Below are 20,905 nucleotides of genomic sequence, written 5' to 3' on the forward strand. Positions count from 1 at the left end.
TGTGTGTGTGTGTGTACAAAGCAATTGTGCTGCAATTCTGAGAGGGGAGTTCCAAAAATATGTAGGAAAATAGCATTATTGTTGGAACCCATTGGGATATATGTATACCCCTCTCAAAGTGACTACTTTGAGCAGGAACACATACATGCATAGAAAGTCTGGAGGTAGTTAAAAATTATTTTCTTTATGATTATTCCAAAATAATTTCACGGGAATAACATCCACACAACAGCTTTGTTTTTTTCCTAACCCAGACGTTCATGATGAAAATGAGGCTGGTTTAGTGAAAAGATTGTGAGTCTCAGACAGACATGAGATTAAATCATGGCTTTCCTACGTAGAAACTGCACGGCCTTAATTAAGTTATTTAACATCTCTGAGTCTCACTTTCATCTGTAAAACGAGGCCAATAACATTTTCCTTATAGGACGGTTTCAAAAACGCTTAGCACAGAGCAGAAACTTTTCTATCCTTTTATGAAGAAGTTGGGATGGGTCTTATATCTAGATTTGTGGTAAATAAAATAAGAAATAAGAATATAAGATGATTTTTCTATGGTGCCACAATTTTCTAAACACAAAGGATAGGTTAGTTATTTCTGATATACCATTCTTTTTTCCGTCCCAGAAGATGTACATTGTTTTTCCTTTGTTTTTAAAGGAGAAATACAAAAGTATGCCTAAATGCGCATGCCCCTTTGTCATCTCCCAATGCTTTGTCTGATTTTTAGCTATGGTATTGGCCTACTCAATGACCTAAGGTAGGATGTATTGGGGCCCTTTTTGTTTTTTGAAATCAGAGCCTATATCAGATGACTTCAGAGAGAAGCGTATTTAAATACAAGAGTATGTCTTATGATTTTAGGATGCTCGTATGATACATGACAGTTCACCTGAGATTCAATATTATCTCTCTGACTTCTATCCCTATAGTAGTTAGTTTTACTACAAGGCTAGACCCCATTCCTCTACCCGCATGTAATTCACTGAGGCCACGTCACCCTTTGCTCCCATTAAGTGACCAGCTCCAGCGTCAGAGATGAAAGGGTTGCTATAGTGTCAGTCAGAGTCACTGTAAGCGCTGTGGGATAAGAGATCTGCAAGAGCAGCTCGACCTTCCACAGTTGGAAAGGGAGTAGGAAAGTGAAGGTCCGCAAAGGGAGCTGGAGGAACAGAAAATGAGTCAGCAGCCGGCTGGACAATCAGAAGCGGAACTACAGAGGAGGGTCTCCGGGAGGACCGTGAGAAATGTTGCCTCTGTGCAGCTATTGCTTCTGTGGGTCTGCAGACGTGTGTCTGGTGGTGAGCCTGAGTCTGTTGGCTATCGGGGTGAGCGCTGGAGAAATGGGGCTGGATGTGGAGCAGAGAGAATGAGAACAAGATGAAACCTGTTGGGCTATTCTGTACGTGTCCATCGCGACATCTGACTACGGCAACTTCAGAGAATATTAGTTGCTGTGTCACTTCTGCCTTCCAAATCTTTTGCAAATTTTTCTTTGGGCCTATTCTAACTTGGAAATACATAGAGAAGAAATTCTGAAATAAGCAGTTTCAGTTTAAACAAGTTGACGCAGAATAATCCATCAGCATTGCTTACTAAAGAAGACAGAAAGAAAAAGGGCTCTGTTGTATGTATGCTTGCCTGCTGTCATCTATATCAGCTGATCATTGTATCAGAAGGTAAGGGTAACTTCTTGTGACATAGTCCATCAACAGGAAGTTGCGATTTTTAATTTTTTTATATTGTGGTAAAATTCACATATAATTAAAGGCTACTCAATATGTTTTGAACAATACATATACCAGGTAATCAACAGCCCAGTGAAAACTTGTAAGCCTATAAACTAGGTAATGTAAGCTCTCCAAATTTATTCTTTTAAAGATTATTTAAGCTATTCTAAGCCCTTTGTATTTTCATATATATACTAGAATCAACTTGTAAATTTCTGTAAAATAGCTGGCTGGAATTCTTACTGGGATTGTACTAACTTTATAGAAGATTTGGGGAGAATTGATACTTCAGCAATGTTGAGTCTCCCAATCTATGGACATTTTGTATCTTTTCATTTATTTATAGTTTCTTTCATCTCTATCAGTAATATTTTGTAGTTTCCAATCCAAATCTCTGGTACATCTTTTGTTAATTTTATTCCTAAATAGTTTTTGTCTCATGATGTTATCATAAATGGTATTTTAAAATTACATTATCCAAGTTTTCCAGACTGATATTTGTATAACGACTTTGCACCCTGTGACTTTACTTTATTTACTTTTAAGTCCTAATAGTTATATATACATTCTTTAGGATGTTCTACATAAACTGCCATAATATTGATGAACAAACACAGAATTTCTTCCTTTTCAATTTTTATGTTTTTTATGTATTTTTCAAGCCTTATTTCACTGGCTAGCTCCTCTAGTACAATGTTGAATAGAAGAAATTAAAAAGAACATTCTCACTCTTTTTCTGAAATAAACGGGAAATATTAATAGTTCAATATTTCACCATTAAGTATGTTGTTGATCGTAGGGATTTTTGTAGATGTCCTTTATCAGATTAAGTCATTCCCATCTATTTCTACTTTCCTTAGAGCTCTAACTATGAATGGGTATCGAGTTTTCCAAATAATTTTCAATTAAAATGATCACATATTAATATAATACATAGTTTTTCTCCTGTATTTTATTAATAGGGTGAATTACATTGATTGACTTTTGAATATCGAAACAACCTCACATTCCTGGTATAAACTCCAGTTGGTCATAATTTGGAAATCTCATATATTTCTGGGTTTAATTTGCTAAAATTTTATGAGGGGTTTTTGTGTTTATGTTCAGGGAGGGATTTTGGCCATAATTTTCTTTAACTAAAATGTCTTTGTTAAGTTTTGATATCAGAATTTTGCTGGCTTTGTGAAACAAGGTGTGAAATGGTCCTTCTCCTTTTTCTCAAGTAGTTTGTAGATGATCCTATTATTTCTTCTTTAAGTACGCCATAGAATTCATAATTAAACCATCTGTACTTGGTGGTTATGAATTTTACTTAAAAAACTAGATATGGGCTATTTTTATGTTCTATATTTTTGTGTCAGTTTTATAAAATTGTATTTTTAAGGACTTCGTTCAGTTCATCTAAGTTGTTAAATTTACTGGTATAAAGCTGTTGTAATATTCTTATTATACTTTTTATATCTGTAGGATCTGTAGTGATATCCCTTTTTTGTGTCTGATGCTGGTAGTTAGTATATTCTCTCTTTCTTACTGATTAGTTTTGCTCAGGTTTTCTCAACTTTATTAACCATTGGAAGAGCTACATTTTGTTTTATATTTCTTATACTTATTTTGGATTTAATTTTTTCTAGTTTCTTTTTTTCTAGTTTCTTATCATGGAAACTTAGATCACCTATTTTCAAAGCAGTGAATTTCTTCCTAGCACCATTGTAGAGCCATAATGCAAATTTTGATATGTTGTGTTTTTACTTTTATTTAGTTCAAAGTACAGTTCTCCCTGGGTGTGTGCAAGGGGTTGGTTCTAGGACGCCACATATAACAGAATCCACACATAGTCGAGTCCTGCAGGTGTAAATGAAAAGTTGGCCCTCTATGTATGTGGATTTTGCATCGTAACAATATTGTAATTTCACTGTTACAATTTCTATTTAATTTTTAAATATCCTATGACATTTCCATGTATTTACTCAGTTATATTTATTAATATATTATTTTTTATTATATTAACTTTTATCATAGTTATAATTGCTATCTTAATGTTCTTATTTGCTAATCCAGTGGGGTCATCTTGAGGTCTGTTTCTATTGGCAATTTTTTTCTTGAATTATAGTCACGTTTTTTTTTCCTTCTCTACATGTCTAGTAATTTGTTATTGTATACTAGACCCTGTAGGTGATACATCATAAGGAGTCTGGATTATGTTGTCCTTTTTAAAAGAAAGCTGAACTTTGTTCTGGAAGGCAGTTAAATTATTGGTGGATCTTTTTGACCCTGTTAGGATTGTTTTTATTCCTTATTAGGATGAGTCCAGTTTAGTTTTGTACTTATCCCTAGTGTGTGACTCTTCTTTCAGGGCATGGTTCTTACTCCTAAGGGGTGACCATTCTGAGATCTCAATGGACTGTCAAGGCTCTCAGCGAGGTCTCTATACTCAGCCTCCTGGAACCGTGCAACCTCTGGTGTCTACATTTAGCTCTAAGTTTCAGAGCATTCATTCCTTGCTAGGCCTTGTGAATTCTCACCACGTAAGGTAGCCTTGGACAGCTCTCTCTGTGTAGCTCTCTCCTCTCCTTTCTCCTGCCCTACAGATTCGGGGAGTTTTAGTAGTTCTGAATACTCATGTCTGTTTCCAGATCTAAGAGAGACTAATGTGCTCTGCTTGAGCTCCACTTCCCTGTGCTGTTGCCTAAAAAGTATCCTCGGTCAGAAAACTTAACACCTCGCTGAGTGCCAGTAACATGCATTATCTGGACAAATCTACAAGTGAGGGACAGTGACTACTTTGAATGACAGCTTTGAGGTAAGTGGAGACTATACAATGGAGTTACATAGTAAGTTTCTCTCAAGTCATTTGTTTGAGGAACTAAGGTCTCTATGTTGCCCAACTGGCTGAATCCCAGGGGGACAGATAAATGTGGACTAATGAGAGAATTAATTTTAGAAGATAACTTACTGCATAATGTACAGTTACATTAAACACAAAACAATTACTTACCTTTAAAGACAAAGAAATTAGGGTTGCTACTTTAGTTTTCAGCAACCACAAGGTAACCTGCTTCAATAATTAGGGCAGAGGAATAAGTCCATTCTCTTCTGAATAGCAGCCCATCAGCGGCCAGTGGATTGCAACGGTTCCCAGAGATCCTATACTTTTAAACACATTCTCTGCTACGTTTGAACAATTAACATTTCAACTGCTCCAAATTCTTCAAAACGTTTTGATCACCAGCCAGTTATAGGTGTAGGCAAATACAACATCTGCAATATTTGCTTACTGGAGAAGAAAATTTTATATTCAGAGGTCTAGGTTTTTACAAATACAGTTCTGAAACTAGATCGTATCCTCATTTCGCTACTTAAATCCCGTGTGAAAAAGTGTTGAGCAATTTCATCTGTATCTCCATTATGTTATATCACATTTCATCTTGCATTATATTTTAATGTAATGTCTCTTGTTTGTTTATCTGTTTATTGTCTTTCTCCTCACGATAAAGATAAGGTCCATTAGAACAGAATTTTTGTAGATTTTATCTATTGCTCCCTCTTCAGAGTTTAGAATAACAAATAGTATGTGCTTAGTAAATAATTTTTGCACATATATCTTATCTCTTCTTGCTAGATTGTAAATCCTTGAGGATAGATAGAGTTTTACCCATCTCTAACATTTGTTTGCCTGTGGAAGATCCCCAATTAGATTGAATGAATTGAGTCATTAAGTATGAAAGCTGAAATAGGGCTTGAATGTCCAGCAGTAAGAGAAGGAGGCAAGGCCCAGATCCTGGAAGGGAAGGGGATATGTTCAATGTTGTGAAGATCCCTTCTTGGCTCTGGCCAGAGCTGCAAAATTTCCTCTAGTGATTTCTGCAGAAACACTGACACTGACTGCAGACAGCATATTGCTGCATCAGGGAGGTCAGGGACTGGAAATCAGGGTTTTGTTCTCTTTTCTTGGCTCTGTTGTGTTGTCTTTGCACAGCATGACCTTGGAGAATCATAGCCTCTTTTTGCTACTTTGTCCCTATGGAGATGAGAGAGCAGAAAAGAAGAGCTTTTCTCCCCCTTCCCACATAAGTGTTTGTTTTTAGCCTCATGAATTTGCCAGAGTGCTTAGATAACCAAGGTGACAGATGTCAGAGAAAATGTGACAGCAAAATAACTTGTTAGGAAGATATATAGAAGTGAAGTGTATTCCTAAAGGGGTGTGGAGCGTGGGGTCTGGAATAATTTAGTGAAAAGTTCGGAGATCTTTATATGAATTTAGTAGATAGGCAGTTTAGTCCTGATTCAGATAGGATGTTTGGCTGAAGTCAAGGGAATGAGGTAGTTCTAATGGGCATTGATCGGAATCACACCATAGGGGTCTCAGGTAAGGCATGAATGGCAGAAGCTGAAGCCAGGAAAAATTAGGATGGAATGTGCCACCTGTCTCTCCTAACACAGTTGGCCTGTTGTGGTGATTGCTGTTCCAAAACTGAGAAGCTGACTCCAAAAGTGCCACAAATCACAATATGCTACTCTAGCTCAAGCAGTTTACAGTTCCATTTTTGTTATAGTTGTAAATAATCCTGCCGTGGACAACCGAAGAGATATAGCCATTTATTTATCTGTTTTAGGGCTTCTCTGTTACCTGTGAGTAAGATGGGGGGCAGGGAGTGTTGGGTAGTGATGATAATGAGGATGGGGAAAGGCTTAGGGAAGAGACTGGGGGAGCATAAACCTGTCTTTATTTTTCTAACACCTTCATTTGCAGCCACATCACGAGAGGGAGTTATTCAGAGCAATACAGAGTTGCCATAACAACTAATAAACTGTAATTTGTCAAAGAAGGGGGAACAGAGTCAAGAGTACCAAAGAAAAAACACAAACAAAAAACAAGAGAGAGAAAGAGAGAAAGAGAGAGAGAGAAATTGATTTAAGGAAGGAAAGGATGAGTTTTCAGTAAACATTGACATGAATGTGTGTTTTAGACTACATTAGTGGGAAATATATGATAATGAATTAAAATATGGAAGAAGAGATGAAGAAAATGACAACCATTCATGTAAGGGTATATTTTTAAAAAAAGAAGTTTTAAAACCGAAAGAGTTGATTTGAGATAGCAAACCAGAGGACTAACTCTGTCTCTCTCTCTCTCACACATACACACACACACGCACACACACACACGCACACACACACATGTGCACACATGCGCACACACACACTCTCCAGGAGAGGAGTTTGGGATTGTCGTGCAAGGCCAAATTGACATAGGTGACTTTTGTGTCAAGATTTCTTCCATGATTGAATAGATGCGTTACATGTGAGGGTAATAGCATTGTGTCCCCATGAGTCACTGCCTTTTCATGCCCTCCCCTCTACCTCTCAGACCACAATTCTAAACCGTGGTCACTGCCCTTCCAGGTGCCTGAAGAACTGAACCAGCAAGAGGCACAGAGGAAGGACTCTGGGAAGGTGTGTTGGGAGGCAGTGGGCATGCCTGACAGCGTCCCCCAAGTCTGGGCTGCTAGTGGGAGGAGATGAGTGCCACCAGCCATGCAGCAGATGTTTTTTAAATCCCAGATCCCAACCCTAAGTTGTACACAAAGTGCCAGAGAATGGTTCATGACCATGAAGTTGAAGTTGTGTTTGTGTCCATAATTGAAAGTGAAATGTAGGGAGCCGGGCAGGGAGGGAAAGTCATTATCCCTACACTCTACACCCAAGCACTACTGGGAGTCAGAGAGGGACCGACCCTATGGTGGCTGGCCCAGAGCTGGATGATGGAGGAGGAAGGCGAAGTGTGTTTCCTAGGAAAAAGGGTAACAGACATATTCCCATGTAGAAAGAGGATTGAGATGGCTGAAGTCAGAAAACTAAAATCCCCAGCCATCAAACATCTGCTCCTCTCACCTTTCATAAGGAGCTCATGGATGCTTTTTTGCTGCCACCTTCTCCCTTGTGAGCAGGGAGGATCTTGGTCCCCTCAGTGGCTCAGCGACTGTGGCTTAGAGCAGAATGAGACCGATAAAGTGTGTCTGTGTCTGTTTTCCATTGGAAACATTAGCAAACTCAACTACAAAAGGCCACCACACAGAACAAAAAAACTTGCAATGTGCAAAGTACAATGGAAATCTCCCGGTTGCAAACAGAAGTGTCTTTGGCTGCTAAGACAGAGGGACCTTGCAGAAGATAGAGCATAAAAGGGATTCTGCACAAAACAAAAGTCAGAACACAATGGTATATATTTCAGGCACATGAAAAGATATGTGGCAGCAATACTAAAGAGACATGATTTTCCTACAGAATAGGGACAGAGGGAGAGCAGAAACCCAATCAGCCAATACAATTGTGGCAGAGAAACAGATCTGGGCCTGTAAAGGGAGAGAGGGAAAAAAGCTTATTTTTTATGAATTAATCTCTAGTTGGTTTTCATAAGTTGTTCAGAAACAAGCGAGCATATGAATAATACATACTGTACACAAGCCCAAAAACACAGAACTATCTCCAGCTAAGATTGTGAAAATGAAGGCATTTTGAGAAAGATAATTGAGTACAGCAACTAGAAAGAAGGCATCTTAAGGTGGGGATATGAGCAGCAGCAGGGAACAGATACCCCGAGGGAAAAATGTGTATTTCTAATTTCCCCAATTAGGTTGCAAATTTCTGGAGAACTCGAATAATCCTTTCATCTTTTACAGAATTGTGTTCCTAGGTTATATAAGATCATACTTTTCATATAGTAGGTGCTCAAAATATTAATAGATAAATTAATTCAATGTTGATGTGGTGATGAATTTGACTGATTGCTGGGCTAGTAATTATTGTATCATTGGCACGGAAACAGACAAGAAGAAATCTATGTTCTTGAGACCAACATTAATACAGGTGAGCACCCTTTAGTTGCCTAGATGGATAAATAAATCTAGGAATGGTGTGCCTCCAGTGATGCTTTATGTGTTGGTACAATTCACTAGTTAGCCAATCAACCTCGAAGTAGCATACTTGCTTTATCTAAAGACTACAATAGTGAGATGAAGTCAGAGGTCCTGATCGGTGCTTCTACCGAACAATAGTCCCACAAGAAGCTCTGTGGAAAAAGAATTCCATGGTCAATTAGGCTTAGGAAGGAAATGCTGCTTTCTATATTCCCCTCATTATCATTTAAAAGGCTCAGAGAAATCCTACAATAAATTGCCCTGTTGAACCTTGTTAATCCAATGCTTTCCAAACTAAGTTGACCATGGAAGGCTTTCTTTTTCTTTGTCTCCTTCTTCTTCTTTTTAAAATACTCATTAGCATCTTTTAAAACTAGTCTTCCATGAAGTGAACTGTGATAGTTAATTTTATGTGTCAGGTTGCCTGGGCTGAGGGATGCCCAGTTAGCTGGTAAAACGTTATTTCTGGGTTTGTCTGAGAGGGTGTTTCTGGATGAGATTAGTATTTGAATCAGTAGACGGAGTAAAGAGACTTTTCCCTCACCAGTGTGAATGGGTGTCCTCCAATCCATTGAGGGCCAAATCAGAACAAAATGGTGGAGGAAGTATGCATTCTCTCTCTTTTTGAGCTGCGATATTCATCTTCTCCTGCCCTTGGGTGTCAGAACTGCTGGTACTCAGGCCTTCGGACTCCAGGATTTACATCAATCCCCCTCCAAGCCCTTGTCCTCAGGCCTGTGGATTCAGGATGAATCACACCACCAGATTTTGTGTCTCCAGTTTGCAGATGGTGTATTGCAAAACTTCTTGGCCCCTTTAATTCCAGGAGCCAATTCCTACAATAAATCTCCTCTCATATATCTCTGTGTATTCTATGGATTCTTTCTCTGAAGAACCCTAACTAATACACGAGAATCCCTGATTTCATTGCTGAGAATCAGGGTATTTGCCAAGTGCCTTCCCTGTTCTAGGAAGTGGGGCGAGGCTGGAAAGGGGAGCTAACACATAGCTCCTTCTGTTATGGAGCGTGTGGTTTAGCAGAGAACACAAACCACCAACCATTTACAGCCAAGCCCCAGCTCCTCTGACCTCAATCACATGCTGTGCTCCTTCCACAGTAGACCCTAGATGTGACCCAGCAGGAGCTTCTCACTCCACCCATCCCAGCATTGTATCTGGTGTGCCTCCTTTGTCTGGGCCGTGACCTCCTAACCCAAGCAGACTTGGACCCCACTATGTCCACTGTGAGTGTGCGCATGAGGCTATGAATGTGCCTCTCTGCTGCAGCAGTCTCCTCCTACAAGCTGTTGCTGCTCAGCTCTTGCTGCTGTTCATGGACTTCACAGATTGGCTCTCACCACAGCTGTTGGGAAGGACGGCACGAAGGCTCTTTCTACTACTCAAAGAGAATGCAAGGAGCTGCTCCAGGACACTCTGGCTGCTGAAGCTCTCTATAAATAGGTCATATTGACCCTGTTGTGTAGCTATTTTCATAGCAACCCCTCAGAGGAAATGAGACCTACTCTCTTGAGTCTCTGCCTGAAGCCTGGGCTGTGTCAGATGGAGCTGCTGTCATTTTTTCAATGTGAAGAGGTTCTCTCGAGCCTCAGTAACAGAGGGCTGAGCCCATGCTGTATCTAGAAACCCCATGTGATGATGACTTTTCAGCCGATAGGATTATATGATTCTAATATTGTACTTATTCCCCAGGAGTTGGCAATGCAATCTTGATGGCTGCTCAGTGCTTGCACCCACATGAAGCAAGACTGGTGCATCCATGGAAAGGGCAGCTACTGTTTCTCCCCTTGGAGGTGCATGGTGAAGGGAAGGAGTCTGTTTCTTCTATTAAAGCTAGTTATTTTCATTTCTTGCCCAATTCTTCATTATCTCACATCTCCACACCCATATACACCCTCTGTAGACCTCCATCATACTCATCTTGGTCTCATCCTAAGACCTATCCAGAGTTTCAGGATTGGACAGTTCCAGATTCACCAGCTTTGCCACTAACTATGGGACTCTGGACAGATGAACTTTCTTGAGCCTCCAATTCTCCATTTGAAAGTGAGGATGATATCACTTACTACATAGACCATCAGATAATTTAATGAGCCTCAAAATACAGAGCCCCTGGTACATAGCAAGCACTTAACAATTGCTAATTTCTTCATTCTTCTCAATTCCCCTTCAATAGAATTGTCCACAATGATGGAAATGTTTTATATCTGTGCTGTCTGGCGTAGAAGCTACTAGCCCTATGTGGCTAAGTAGCACTTGAAATGTAGCTAGTGCAACTGAGGAACTGAAATTTTAATTTTATTTAATATTATTAAATTTATTTAGTATTATTTAAATGGCCACATGTGGCTAGTGGATACGATATTGGCCAGCACAGCTCTATGTAATTTAACCAGCAGTTTTTGATTCTCAGGGTTTCCAGAAGATGGATTCGAGCTCAATCTGGATGATCAATGGTCAAAGCTTTTGGCTATAAACCCTCACTAGGTTTCATATGGGGTTTGATGCCAGCATGAACCAAAGAGCTTCTAGAAATAGGGCCAGGACAGGGGCACCTGCCATGCCTCTCTGCCTCTGAGGCCTGGGGGAAAATTCACATGCCCATTTCACCAGCGTGCACCTCAGGAAATGGAGCCGGGTCTTGGTGGGATTTCAAGTACACCTGAGCCTGAAGGTGTTATGTATAATGGAGAGATTTTAAAAATCTTGCCACAAAAACGTAGGGAGCCCATCATATTCCATCTTCGTCTATTCCATACAATTATATCCACCTTTCTAATCACTGGTCCAGAGATGAAATAATATTTGCCAACTAGATTTTAGGACCTTGTCAACCAACAAAAAGCACCACCTAATCCCAAACGAAATCACTTCTCTCTTACATCTAAGCTAAATTTATAAATGTCAAGGTCTTGGAAATGTTAAAACTACTAGAGATAGAGGGTTGGGGAATTTGGGGGAAAGGAAAATGTAAATTTGGTGAAAAATTAGAATATCATGCAATATTTATTTTTGTAGTGCAATTTACATATCTAAAATCATTTTGCTAAGAAGAAACATAAAATGTATTATGTATAACTTGATTTGCTCATAAAATTATCATTTAGGTAAAATTAGAGACATGAAGAACTGGAAAAACAAAATGGAAAAAATAGGAAAGAACAGATTTTTTTACTGATTCATTTTCTTTATATATTTATTTAACAAAAACATTCTGGGGTGGGGCGGTGGAAAAAGTTCCTTCTGAGATATGCTTTCTTTCTTTCTTCTCTCCTCACCCCCCTTCCTTCCTTTCCCTTCTTGGGTTTTCACATGTTTGCTAAATCACCCCGTTTTTGATTTAAGCCCCTTTGCTTGTTCTAGCACTGCAGTGAGAATAGGTAGCTATCACCTCCCTCACACCACCGTCTCAAGGTACAGTTATTTTCATACTTCTCAGATGTGTCTCTTTGACAGTCGAGCATTCCAAACTCTTTCCCTACCCCGCTGCCATCAGTCCGTTCAATTCCTTGCCGGCCTTTCCCCTGCTCTGAAGCCCAGGGCCCCAATGGCATTAGGGGGCTGGAATTGCTCAGTGTCTGTTTCCATCTGGCTTCTGTGTGGACCCGGGGGCCGCGGTTTGGTCTGTGCACGGGCTGTTGCTGGTGGGCGGGTTGGAAAGTGCTCCGGGTTCTCTCCTCACTCCATTGTGGAGAGAGAAGGGTGGAGTTGCGTAGCGGGAGAATCACTAATCACACCGACTCATTTCTAACACTGTCCTAAGCACTTTCTATCCCTTTCCCCACTTTATCCTCCCAAACTCTAAAAATGCAATGCTGGGATTATGCCATTTCACAGAAGTAGTGTGGCCTACGGAAGATGACGGAGCTCGCCTGAGGTCATGTAGCTGGTCCACTGCGGAGCCAGCCTCTGAGCCTGGAATCCAGCCCCGCTTGTGGGACTCTGGTATCCAACTGACCTGCCACCAGCCAACAGAGTCTTACAAACAGTAAGATCCCTCTATTTACGGAGGCCTTTATGGTTTAAAAAATCATTCGCACAGACTAGCTGGGGATTCTCAGTCTGATGCCATTACTGGGGGAGCCATGGCAAGAACTAGTATCCCTCTTTTAGAGATGTGCAAATGGCCAGAGAGGTTAATTCCCTGCCCAAAGTCACCCAGTAAATGGTGCCGCTAATGTTCAAACAGGTTTTCTGACTGAAAGTCTGTTTTTCTCTCCACACATTTGGCCTGGACAAAGGGAAGTGTCTTTGGAACAAGGTGTGCACATACACACGTGAAAACGTTCCAGACCTGACGCCCACGAGTCAGGGTTGGGCCGGGAGGAGGGTGGGGCTGGCCCAGCGGAGGGAATGTTGACCGCTGTCCAGATACCAAATTTACCACGAGGACTGAGAGACATCAGGAGGGAAGCCTTCTGGCCTTTCTTGCTGCTTTTGTTTATTTGTTTCTCCTTTTAAAATTCTTTTTTACGACGCTGCCATAAAAACACTCATTAGGCAGTGTTGATTTTCATTAATGTTGATTCTCCAAGAGCTTAATCAATCTTCTGTGACCAATGACCTCATTCCCCTGGGAGAAGAAAGCTGTTTAACAAATTAGCTTTACAGATTGTAGGTAAGGCATACAGATGTGAGGTAGCCTGTGTTGCCAAAACAGGACGTGGATTAGTGGTTTGATATGCACAGAAACAATAGCATTAAACTGTCTCCTTGATGATACCAAAATGCATCATTAGGAAGCAGCTGTCCTCTTTTCCCGTCGCACCTGTATCCCTCCTCGGCCCCCTTCCTTGGGCTCACTTTTGCCCTCTGTGAGTCTGAGCTTTGAAAGCACCTAAAGGCAACAGCACACCTGAGGTCGGGAGGACGAAATCACAGACGCGGGGAGGACAGCGGGGGCTGGGAGAGCAGCGCCGTCGCCAGTGTCACCCGGGAGCCCGGCAACTGCTCCAGGAACTGATGCCCGGAGTTAACTGGGAGAATCTTCATTCCCACACAGTGCCCCCATCCAGCTGGCCTTCAGCTGAAGTTCTGTTGTTAGATGGGCTGCCTGCTTGGGGTTAAAGTATTATGTCCTCTCCAGGTGGCCTTTCCAAAGGCAGGTATCTCCTGGATAGGTAGCCCAGTCCAGCACCAGAAGAAGCTCTGGATGCCTGGATGAGAGGGAGCAGTGTGTCTTGGGATAAAGGCAGGGCACAGACTACGTCCTGGTTTTGCCCATGGCTGTCTGGTGGCGCGGACTTCCCCACGCAAGCTGCGGAGTTTCTGCCGTCATTGCCGGCTGGCTGCTTCTCACCCTGCTGCGCAGCTAGAGTGGACTGTGGGTCCTTCCTCTTGCAGACCCGGGGAGCACGGGACACGGACTGAGCTCTGGCACCAGCACTTTTACTTCCAGAGCTCCTTCACACCGGCCACCTAGTTTTATTTTCTTAACATTCCTGTGGGACAAGGACAAGAAGGGCCAGAGCTATTGTCCTCATGTGTAAAGGAGGATGGGTCCCAAGACATACAGACTTGCCGGTGGCTCCGCAGTGGCAGAGCCGGGGCCCTCAAAGGCCATGTCTCCTGAGGGGAGAAGGGAAGCAGAGCAGAGTTCTCCTCGGGAGACTGGCCGGAGGGAGAGGCGAGAAGTCCTGCCCCTGCTGGCCAGTGCCCTGTCCCACGTTCTGGTCTCCTGCTCTGGTCCCCTAGGACTTGGGCAGCCAAGAGAGGCATCTCTGTGCCTGTTTAGGACCGCTCAGGACAGGACAAATGCACATCCTCTTTCCCCCTGAGGCTGGTCTTTGAAATGCCCCAGCCCCAAGGCTCCGGTGCAGCAGAGCTGTGGGGAGGGGTGCCGGGGGGTGCTGGAGCTGCTCGGAGCCCTGTTCAACTCTTCTCCGCGCCTCACCATGTCCCCAGATGGCCTGGCTTATACAATAAGGAGCCTCCTCCCTCAGCCTCCTGCTTGGCAGCCTGCAGTGCGGTCACATGTCCGAAATCAGGCCACTGCTGTCAGCTCCGCAGCCACACGCCGCCGTGAGTCAGCCCCGCCTGGCTGCAGAGTCCTGCAGAATGGGCTGCAGCCCTGGGGTGAGGATGTGTAAACACAGGGCCTGCCGACCAACTCCGGTGGCACAGGAGGAAGTCGTTAAGGCTGCCGACTGACTTTGTGCTCGCACTCCTTCTTGCTTATGTAAATGGAGCAAATATACTTCCTCCATGCAAATCTCGTTAATAGGCCCTTTAATAGGCCCTGGGGAGGGCCCAGCAAAGGGGAGTGAGACACACTCCAGCCGGCCGCAGTGAACTTTTTTGTTCCACATGGAGGCTCTTTTGCCTGTGTTTTGTTCCGATGTATGACTATTTGCTAATTTGTGTGTTTCCTGAAGCAGTGGCCCTTTAGTTCCGTGCCTGTCCCCACCCATTCGTCACTCTTAGCACACTGGCTACTTAATGAGCATCCACCACTGTGCCCATTGCTGAGTGGGCACCAATAAAAATCTGATGAATGAAAAATAAATGGACTCCTTGGGCAGAGCCATAAATGCGCCCCTTTCTAGTTCCTGGGAAGAGGACTCCTGCTCCTCTGCTCCTCTGCTGTGGGTTCTTGAGCACGCCCTGAATGTGAAGCCTGCGCTGAGTGATTTGGATAGACTACCTCTAACCTTTGCAATGGTGCCACATGGCGATGCTTTCGTCCCTAGTTTAGAGACAGGAAAGGGAGATGCAGAGAGGTTAACTAATTGGTTTAGGATTAGAACTAGAAAGAGGCCAATCAGACCCACGTTTTTCAGACTCCAGAGTCGTGGTCTCTCCCCTACTGTTTACGACCAGGCAGAACAATCCGACTGCTGGACAGAGGTCCTGCCTGTTGGTTATTATATAGGAAAAGCCAGACAAGGGAGGTGAAGGCACAGCCCAGCCACCCTCCAGAACAGTGACATTGTGATCACTGTTTCAGATCACTTCCAAGGAAGGGCTGTGACTCCCAGGCCGGATCAGGGCTCCTGTCTTCCTCTGTGGCCCTGGGTAGTCCTAAGCCAAGGCCTCGCATTACCTTCCAGAGGATGAAGGGTACAAGACAGTGTAGAAAACAGACTTGCAAGCTCTCTCCTCCGGAGTAAACACAGCCTTACACTGAAACTCAGAGTCAAATGTTTCCCAAAGATCTTGGAACTGCTCCCCAAGAGCAATGACTTTCAGCTGCAGCTCTCCCTTGGGCCGGAAGTCAGGCAGTGACCTCAAGGTGAAAGTCTCCATATCCCATTACCAATCCAATTACCGGGCACTCGCAGGTTAGATGGGAACTGCCAGACCGGAACCCAGCAATGGATCATTTAGACCTGTGTCTCGTCTCTGACAGTAGTCAGGGCTGAGTGTCTCACTCAGGTGCTTCCTATTGTCAGCCTGCAGACACACCAGTGGGCTTTCCTTTAAATAAAGAATAGAGCTGGTAATGGAAAGTGGAGAGCAGCACAGAAACCCCCGTACTACCATAGCTCCCACCCAGCCCCAGCCCCCATCCCTGGATTCATCAGTTCATTGAACATGTATTTATTGGGCAGCTACTATATACTGGGCAATGCTAGGCACTGGGGGTACAATGACAAGCAAAGTGTCTGCTCTCGTGGGCTTTCATTGCAGTGGGAGAGTGCAGGCAACGCATAGGTGATTGTGCAGCATGACAGTCGTTATAAATACTACGGGAAAACAAAGCACAATGAAAAGGATGGGTAGCGATGGGGAGTTGGCACTCTGTATGTCAGGGGGCCAGGGGAATCTCTTGGACAAAGTGACATTGCAGGAGAGGCTTGAAGGAGTTGTAGGAATAGGACATGGCTGTCTGAAGGAAGATACGTGGAGGACATCTGACTTTTGTCTTCTGTGTTAGGGGCTGGGAGAGGTCTTGGTGCTAGAAGAAGAAAAGTAAGGAGGTGCAAAATAGAAGTATACTTGGAGTCTGTGAGGAATCGCGGAAGAGCAAGGTGGCCGTGTGCTGGAAAAGAATGAATGAAGGGAGAGGTGGAGATGATTTCAGAGAGGTGCGAGGGCCGGACCATGGAGGCCAAATGGCCCATGATATGGAAGTGGCTTTCCCTCTGAGGGAAACAGGAAGCCATTCAGAGGGCTTTGAGCAGTGTAGGACACATAGTAACTAAGCATTCATTAAACATGCCTTCAGATAAATATTTGTTGAATGAATACAGGAAATACTTGTTGGATGATTGAAAGAACAAATATCACTGAATCACACCAGTGAGTACACAGAGAATTTCTAGAATAGCATGTGTCCCTATTTGCTCAACAGAGAGGGATATCTTCCCGCTGAAAGAGTGATTAGCCACTGGCGCTTTGTCTTTTGCCCTCCACATGGGGGTGGGTCTCAGTGCTAGCAGCAGAAAGGTCAGAGTCCGTAGGGCAGGGCACACAATAGAAGGTGTGCAGCCCAGCGGCCTTTTGGGAATGGGCTGGAGAGAAAGTTGGCCCTGCAGCAATTTTCAGGCCTTGGTAGCAAGCAAGCCCCTGGGTGAGGCGACCCCTGAAGTTGCCGAATAGGTGCTCTTTGCCGGGCTTGGTTTGAGACACTCTATATGTCTCTGCCCTGGTCTCAGGGCCTAGAATTCCACATCACAGTCCCATTCTTTTCTTGAGCCTTGAAAACAATTTTTATCTTTAAGATTCTCCTCTCAACTGAATGAGAGGGCAAATCCCTTATGTGGTCACTCCCTCTTTTCAGCAAGGGTCCTGTTCCAATATCGCTTTTTAAAAGATACCTTTATTTCTTCTCCTGACTCCCTTTCTGCAAGATCAACAGTTTCCCTCTTCCCCCATTCACAGTTCTACAAGGGGCACTGGGGCCACTGTCCTGGGATCAGCAGTTTGCATTTCTCTCTTCCTTCCTTCCAGAAATTTCTTGATGTTAGGAAACATACAATACCCCTCTGTGTCTTCAGCACCCAGCACAGTGCCCGCACAGCACTTTTCCTTTCTTTCCTTCCTTCTTTTTTTTCTTGATTTCTTGCTTTTGTTTTTAATCAACCAGGATGAAAGAGAGCATGCTTTTTCAACTCAGGAACAGCCAGGAGGGGATGATTAATACAAAGGAAAAAGAATGGAGCTTGATTAGACAATCAGAATCTTAGCCTCAGTTTCTTCATCAATAAAATAGGACACTTGATACCCATATCCTTGATTTGATGTGAGTATGAATCAGATGAGTACTGAGATTGTTTCATAAGTTATAAAATACCTATGTGAACTCTTAGACACATTTTTGACCAAAAAAAAAAAAAAATCACATACCTATCTTGAAACAGGTGCTACTGGCCCCAGAAGTCTGGCTTGAGAATCTGTGGCTGTCCTGGTGCCTCAGGCGGAAGGTGAGTGAGCACTAAGGGTGACCACAGGTGGCTGCAGAGTCACCCAAGCTGCTGACCAGCTGGAAGGTAAGTTTGGTGTGGACAAATCCTTGGACACATGAGATATGCCCAAGATTCTTACTGAGCAATGAGCGCCTCAGATGACCGGATTTTTTTTTTTTTAAAGCTTTTGTTTTTTTTTATTATATAGGTGGCATGTGATCACCCTCAAAAAACTGGAAAACATAGGTAAGGCTTCTTGGATATAAAAATCAACTCTATTCTCCCACCCCAAGAAAACACCTGTTCATATTTTGGGGTTATCCTCCTGAGCTCTTTTCCTAGAACGCAGACCTTTTAGCGGCCCCACTTGCTGAGCTACTTGCAAAATCCGGGGACGGGGGCTGGGGCGGGGTGGGGTGCAAGGGACATGTACTCGGGCACGGACAGGCAGTGAGGGCTCCACGTGGCTGCCCACAGCCGACTCCGGCCCCGCGCTCCCGTTTCCTTCTCTGTCGTCAGAACACAGGGGCCAGGCCGGCTATGTATCTTGTGGGATCGAGCTGCCAGGGCCGTATTCAGTGTGGCGTTCTGATGTCAGACTGCCAGGCACCCTGATTTCCCCTTTCCCTTCTCTCCACCTGCACTTACTTCCTTCCCCCAGACTTTCTGGGGTCTTCTTTGCTTGCCTACACACTTGACATCCCTCCACCTGAGAATACAAGTGTCTTCCTTCACCAGGGACTTCATGGGCTTGACTAATTTACCTACCTGAATGTTATTACTTAATTGACTGAACCTGCGAAAAACAAACCCGTGCTGATCGATAGAGAAATAATTTTGCAAATTGTGGGCATAAATCTTTAGGGATCTGTGTGTTCTGCCATTTGTTAAAATGCTTAAAAGCTAAATCAATTTTTTTTATTAAAACACAATTGCTTCATCTATTGCTCATTTAGGCAGAAGCCAGGAGGCAGGGGATGCGGAGGGCTGAAGGAGGAGGTTTGCAATGCTGTTTTGCCCTTCGCTTAGGGGTCACTCAATATCTAAGGAGAGTCAAGTGTTGGGGAGGAGGTGAGACTTTCAGGCTGGCAAATGTCTTACCGTTACAAGAAACAGCAGCGTGGACCGGCACGGTGTGCGCAAAGACCAGCCTCCAGACGGTGGCAGAGGTGCTGACGGAAAAACAAGAAATCTCTTATCTTCGTCATTCCAGGGAGCATCAGCCAGGATAAGTTAGAGCGCTGCTGTGGTGACAAACTCAAAACCTCAGTGGCTTCAGATCACGCAGTTTTATTTGTTGCTTACACGATGCAGTCATCGTTTGTCAGCAGGGGACGAGGCTGGAGGAGAAGCACCGTCTCGAACGTGTCTGCTCTGCCTGCCAGAGATGACGCGAGGAGAGAGGCGGCCCCGGCTCCTAACGCTTCCACTTGGAAGTGAAATCAGCTCTTCTGCTCCCGCTTCACTGGCTGTGGAAAGGGGTGGGGACCACAATACCGTCACGTGCCCTGAGGGTGGAGAGGCTCGGTGTGTGTGGACAGCTCTGATGACCACCAGACACAGCAACCAGGGGCCTCTAGTTTATGGTGTCTTACACTGTGTGGTGATGTTATGTCTCCATGTGTGTGAGCGCCGGCTGGACGCTATTTGTGATTCATCTCAGCACCTGACACACTGCATGAACTGAAAAGGTTAGCTTTGCAGACTGAATTAACTGATGGGTAGGCAATAAAGGAAGGAGGCGACAGGACTTTTCACAATGATACAATGAGGTAACTGCACAGTAACATCCATGCAACTGTCTTATCCTGGGTTTGGCCCAGGAGACATTGTTTGTACTCTGCATTTTAATGTGCCCAGCACTGGGTTAAGGTGTTTAAATGCAGTATCTCATCCAATTCTTTCAACAACCCTCCCATTGTTTATTTTTGATTTAGAAGCTCTTTCCCTTCCATAGGGAAGATCATAAATTTTGGAGATGGCAGGCCCCTCCCAACTCCTGTCACCATCATGTCATGATGAAGTCGAAAGGACCAGACATTGTTGGTGGCCTTGGAGGAGTCAGTAGCCATTTCTGGGCCTTGGTTTCCTCATTCGTTAGAAAGCAAAGAAGATTGGACAAACTGTCCTCTAATATCCTTTCACATTTTCTTGTTCCATAGACTTTTATTGACTTGCCTCTAATGTTTTTCTGGGTTAACTGGAAAGGTAACCAAACGGTTGTGACTTCCTGGTGTCAGTGTGCACAAGAAGTCACCTCTGAGTCCCACTGGAGGAAGAGTAAAACCCAAAGAAGATGAGTGTTAAAGCCACAGTGCCATTAGATATCATACTGTGCAGCTGAAGGCTTTCCAATGCTACCAAACTGTTGTGAACGTGGAATTCGAGAGACGTTGTGTGTCTCCTGTGTGACAGAGAACGTGGTCAGGATTATCTGTGGAGGGAGGTGTCAGAGGCAGCGTGTCAAGATATATTTTATGAAACTTCACTACCATATGCTATATTTGGATGTTTGTACCTTCCCCTTTAAAGGATCTCAAAAACACCAGAAAATGGAGTGGGGCCTGGCTGCCCTGCTGCTAACTGCCCAGAGCCAAGTGATGGAAGTCCCCTCGGCCAGACCTGGGAAGGCTGGGGGCTTGGCAATGTCCTCTTTGGATTTAATGTGACAGAATGACAGGAGCAAGGGTTTAGTGGACTGAGGGGAACAAAGAAACCCAATGCATTGTGGTAGAGCAGGGCATGGGAAGGTGCGCGAGTTCATCCATTAAAAAGTCCCAGCTGTCCTCGAGGTCCCTTAGACAAGCATGAAGACGCTGGTAATTATTGAATAGTCACTATGTGCCAGAAACTATTCTTAGCACTTTACACGCATTATTTAATCCAGTCCTGT

General features: G+C 43.8%; 1 pseudogene; it reads left to right on the forward strand.

Annotated features, from left to right (window-relative positions):
• The window catches only part of LOC105810313, a 189,935-nt pseudogene that overhangs the window by 1,310 nt on the left and 167,720 nt on the right, over window positions 1-20,905 (forward strand).

Source organism: Propithecus coquereli, unplaced genomic scaffold (genome assembly GCF_000956105.1).
Source record: "Propithecus coquereli isolate 6110/MARCELLA unplaced genomic scaffold, Pcoq_1.0 Scaffold209, whole genome shotgun sequence".
NCBI lineage: Eukaryota > Metazoa > Chordata > Mammalia > Primates > Indriidae > Propithecus > Propithecus coquereli.